This window comes from Buteo buteo, chromosome 26 (assembly GCF_964188355.1).
Source record: "Buteo buteo chromosome 26, bButBut1.hap1.1, whole genome shotgun sequence".
NCBI lineage: Eukaryota > Metazoa > Chordata > Aves > Accipitriformes > Accipitridae > Buteo > Buteo buteo.
In genome coordinates this window covers 15,609,444-15,615,443 of record NC_134196.1, presented here as the reverse complement: position 1 = coordinate 15,615,443, position 6,000 = coordinate 15,609,444, and positions in this window count along the sequence as shown.

Genomic DNA, 6,000 nt, shown 5'->3' with positions numbered 1-6,000 from the left:
TTTTCTCTATTTGTAGAACATCTGCAGGAATTCTCCTTTGTTTACTTAATTTGCCAAATTATACAATGATTTTAAGTTGCAATTTTCTGAATTGATTGTGATCTGTTTGTGTGTTAATGTGCACATTTATTCCTTTGGAAGGAAATTACAAATGATGATAGTGAATTAAAGCCTCTGTTTCATTTTCACATCATGTATTTGCTGTTTTTCTTCTCCCCCTCTTCACATCTGAATACACACATCCACCAAGCATTCACACAGCAATCTAAATGAGAGGCTGAGCACGTTAGGGTACTTCCACACCAAAGGACCAGCAGTAAGGTATCAAAGGGGGCATTGAGGAGATCCCTCTTAACTTTCCCTCCTCAATATAAATATATGCCTGCACATCCCTTCTTGTTACTCAAATATCAGTCTGGCCATGCCCACTTAAAATACTTTTTATGCTCCTGAGATAAATGGAGAAGGGTAAGGAGGCTCATTAGTGAAGAAAAAAGTACTGTGTATGTTGCACATACTATCCTCAGGAAACATGGCCAGGGGCTCCTCTTATCATGTGCATTTAACAGATGTAGTCTGTGTTTCCCAAGGTAAGTCCATGTAGGGCTTGCACCCTGTGAAATGGGGAGCTGAACTCTCTACGGCTGCCTGATACCTTCAGTTCCCACTCAGTTTAATTCAGCATGTCAGGTTGGTTCTTTTCTCCTTGCCCTAATAAACCTTGATTATATTTTAATGAGAAAGTGCTTTACCAGCATGTAGCCTTAAATTTGCTCTTCAGCAGGTAGCTCATGATTTAACTCAAAAGTCACCATGTAAATCCCAACAGTAGATTATACTAGTTAATCATATAACACTCAGGCCCTGAGACTTAATGTTTCATTTTCCTTTTATTATTAATAAAGTCTGCCCAGAGAAAGCCAGGGTGAGGAAAAGAACTTGGTCAGAGTTCTTTCTGGATTCTGAGTTCTTCTGACCCATTATCTTTTAATTATGCCTCACTTTTGTACTTTTGTAGAGCAGTGATTTTAATGATTTTAATGAGCTTTATCACAAGTGAGTGAGATATGTAATTTCTCAATTTCAGTGCACTCTGTGAGATATTGGGCTCCCTGACTCAGGGGAGCTGAAATCTCTCAGCACCTCACAGAATTAAATCCCAGCTTCTATGAAATGCTGCTGTGGAGAGTAACTGACTCCCATAAACCCTTCAAAGTTAAGTCTCTTCCGTTTGAAATGTGGAATTGGATGAGCAAAGGTTACCAGGGTTTCAACAGCTGGGACTAACCCTGTGTGTGGACAGCTGGTTTTGAAAGCGAGTAGCCCGCTCAATGAGTGCAAGAAAGATTACAGTGAGTTTCTATATTGATTTTCAAGGTGGTTAGAAAAGGAAACTGAATTCAGAGCACGACACAAGGTTTAACAATTTTGTGGTTTCTCTCTGAAACAGGTTGGTAGAAATCCTAACTATCACCTGCACACTAAACTTGCAATAACAGTTATTTCATAGGACTTTTTTAGGAAAGACTAACATTCAGGTGACATGAGAGCCAGTAGTTTTAAATTACGTCTTTGCAATTATCACATCTCCCTTGTTTGTGTAGCTGGGGGAATGGAGGAGCTTCACAGACAATGTGGGAAGGGTCCACAGAAGAAGAAGAAGGGCCAATGACACATACATCATTTCCTTCTTTTCTTGTTCCAGGGGTTAACTTTTTTTTCTGAGTACATAAAGAAGGGTGTGCCAGCAGCTGAAAAGAATCAGCCACCATTAGGCTTTTTCCTCGAGATTACTTTTATATTAATGCTCCTCCACTGACTCCATCAGGATTGCTTCTGCTATATGAGACACAAAACCAGGAACCTTTCTCCTCCCATTACACATGCTGGGAGTTTACACAAAGGAATAAGTCTAATGTTCTAATGAGTATTAATGCCATAAGAATCCAGAAATTATACTGAAAATACATAATACAGAAACTTAGAAACATTGGCATGGTCTGGCAGAAAGGGAAAGTATTTTCCTTAATATGCAGTTTGCCAGCACTAAAATACTAATATATTGTGAGACAATCTATCTCCCACAAAATAGCTGTAATAGCATAAGAATAAAAAATTACTTGTATGCCTGCAGACTCATAGGATCGCAGAGTATCTCTTCAGGGTGTACACAGTGACCACTAAAACATCCTTTGTTGTGTCTTAATAACTGTAATAGAAGTGGTGACTTCTGTGTTCTTAAACATAAACAGCAGAAGGACCAAACCCTTGAACATAGAATAAAGTTTAGCGTCAACAGAACACACACTGGAATAAAGGCCAACAAACATCTGAAACTGGCAAGCCAGTTTAGCTTCATATACCCTCATGTCAGTATGAATATGTACTAGCAAACCGATCTGTGGCAGTGATTCTCTGCACTCTTGCTCTGAATACATAACATCATTTTTTATAATTGTATTGAAATACAATTTTATCCTAAGTTACAGGTGATGCTCTGCTGGGAATTTTTTTTCTGGGGAGGGTAGGGAGAGGGTGGAGTTGCAAACTTTACATGTGTACCACACAGTGAAGTGCACGTTTGAGAGCTAGTCGAGCCATGACCTGTGTGCTTTCTGTCTGCAATGCTAGCATCTGTAGGTTGCTGTATTTTGAAGTGCCTACACAGTTCTCAGCACGATCTGCTGAAAGACCACACTGTAGTGTACACAGTCCTGCTCATGCCTAAATTATCCACAACACATTAATGAGAACCCGGTGCTGATTGTGTTCAGGCCCTCCTGAGGCAACCACTTACTGGGCTTAAGGGTTTACATTTAAAATACGGATTACTGGCTGAGACAACAGGCTTTGACCTAAGTTTAATTGATGATGAGACATATCCTAAGTGTTTTAATGTCTCCAGCTCAGCATCTAAGGCCTGCTTCACAAAAACAAGGGGAAAAATCATACATTTTAAAATGGCTTAGGTCTTAGAACATTTTAAAAGATGTTGAGAGTGAATAGAGATTCTCCTTCTTATGGAAATTCTGCTTACTATGAAAGGATGATTAAAAGGTGGCAGAAAACCACAGTTTCACTTACTTTGTTCTGGGCTTGTCTTACCTCTCCTTTTCGTAGAATCATAGAATCATTTAGGTTGGAAAAGACCCTTAAGATCATTGAGTCCAATCACTAACCTAACACTGCCAAGTCCACCATGAAACCATGGCCCTAAGTGCCACATCCTCCATCCCCATCATATATTTGAGGAGCCTTGTATTTGCTCTATCTAGCGGTCATTTATCTACAGCCAAAATAGTTTGCTGTGCCAGGTGAGAACAGTCAGAGCATAGCAAGGTGCTGAGCAACCACTGCACCCATCACTGTGGGGGCCCTCAAAGTCATCACCACAGCTTTGGACACACATGGCTTCTCAGGAATTCCCTGATGTCTGACCACATAAGTGTTTGCTAATACCACAGTGGCAGAGATGCTGGGTGACTGACTGGCCCGCCTTTCTCGCCCTACAGCCACATACCAAGGCCCCATATAATTAAACCTCCACTTCGGAGAGGTAAGAGGATCGGCATAGGAGATTTCACAGCAATGCTAAGGAGGAACAGTGCTCTAACAGGACAACTAGATACAAACTGGGTCCCAAGGCAGCCTGGCAAAGCAGACCTCAGCAACCCCTCACAGCTTGCTTGGAATTAATATCTGTCTTGGTCACAAGGGCCCTGACCAAATGGCTTAAGAAACACAGTATGCTCTGTATCTCTCCTCACTGTACCAGCATATTATCTTCAATAAAGCATTTTAATGTACTATGTGGGCAGGAATACTTTTAGACAAGGTTTTACAGATAACGTGTTTTATTCTAGACTATTCTGGTTCTGGGTTTTTTTGGTGGTTTTTTTTTTTCAAATTAATTTTAATTTTCTCGTTCAATGGTTGTGATTTAACCACTTCATTTTTACCAAATAGTTGCTAACTTTTATTCTAGAACACCTTGTACAGTTTACCACAGGAGGATGGTATCTGTAACACCCCAGCCTAAGCCTCTTCAAGATAGCTGCAGCAAGCACACCTCCTGATCCCACCTGCACCTGCAGCTGCTGACCTCTTCACCGCCTTCCTTTGGACGCCACTGTGGTGCACAACTGGTACTGCCTGTGTCTCCCTGAGTTGGCACTTTCCAGTCTGCAGGCCTGTTTGGATACCCATCTGGAAAGAGAGTTTTCAGATATTTCTCTTAAAAACAAGTGCTTTGATGACATTGCCTTACAAGCTCCTTGCAAGTACTTGTTGTCCCTGTTGGAGTGGGTCCAGAGGAGGGTTGCAAAAATGATCAGAGGGATGGAAAACCTCTCCTACGAGGACAGGCTGAGAGAGTGGGGGTTGTTCAGCCTGGAGAAGAGAAGGCTCTGGGGAGACCTTAGAGCAGCCTGCCAGTACCTAAAGGGGGCTTAGAAGAAAGATGGGAAGAAACTTTTTAGCAGGGCCTGTTGCAATAGGACACGGGGTAATGGTTTTAAACTAAAGGAAGGCAGATTTAGACTAGATGTAAGGAAGAAATTTTTTATGATGAGGGTGGTGAGACACTGGCACAGGCTGCCCAGAGAGGTGGTGGATGCCCCATCCCTGGCAACATTCCAGGTCAGGCTGGACAGGGCTCTGAGCAACCTGATCTAGCTGAAGATGTCCCTGCTCATTGCAGGGGGGGTTGGACGAGATGACCTTTAAAGGTCCCTTCCAACCCAAACTGTTCTAAGCTTCTATGATTCTAAGTAGCCTGACACTCATGAACATTCAGTAGATTTGTTTGCATGAAAGGGAAGATTAATCTTCTGTCATTACAGGCTAGTTCACCCTTTTGGGTAATAAAAGCTGAGGGAGCAGGAAAAAGCATCAAGAAACCCTGATTCATTTTTCTCTCTAATTTCTGAGCACCGTACACTTTCTCCTGTCAGGTGCCTAATACTTGTTTCTCTCCTGGGAACTGAAATCTGTTGATCTCATCTTGTCTAGTACTGGTCTGGAAAGTGCTGATATGTTCAGTTGGCCAGTATCAGAAAGTTTTGTCACCACTCAGTGGGAATAGTTCAGATTCCTGAGTGTAACACTTGGCGTGAAAGAATTAATCTTTGCTTTGTCTTTGAGTATTTAGGCTTTGCTTTCCTCTTTTCTTTGTAGATCTGCAACTATGATTTTGAAGGAGGCTGTTAAAGGCATTGCTATTTGCAGCCAAGGTATTTTACAATTATGTTAGCATGTTCCTTCTCTTTATCAACCTAAATCCTGCATGAAAGAGGCTTTTAAATTGAAGTTTCTTGTATTGCATTCAGAAGGAATCAAGATGGGCTTGCCCTCATCGAGTTCCACTTCAGACTCCATCAGGCACTATCCTTGACAGCAGACGCCAGGATGGATTGCAGATGGAAAAAGAGACAGAGAGAGAGAAAGAGAGGCAGCTAGGCAGGCCCAAGACCACTCCAAGGCTTAAAGACTAATACTGGAAGCTTACAGTGCACAGAGTTTTAGAGAGGGAATAGCTGGACAGGTACCAATGTAATGTGTTGCCACTGACTTAATTAAAAGATTGTTTACTATGTGATAGACTAACTCCGTTTTTCACATAGTATTCATAGTGGTCCAAAATTGTTTGAACAAACTGTGGAAGGCATGTCATGAATGGTGTACCTGGCTGGAAAGGGGCAACAGGACATTTAATGGGCTTTCTCTGGTCTCGATGTTTCGGTGTAACTAACCCCAGAAGATGCACAAAGCCACCTGTGACTTTGACAGTCAGAGAAGACACACCATTTAAGATGAAGCAAGATCTCCTGCAAGCCCTGCAAAAAGACTGATACCAACTTCAGTTTTTCTTATCTAGCTTGAATGCGAACAAGCTTCTTCCCCCTTCCCCTCCTTAGACTAACTAGAAAAGTATCTTTGTCTTGCCATTCCTGAAACATTTAAGGTGTCTCACAAAGAACACTAATATTATCACAGCGTTTG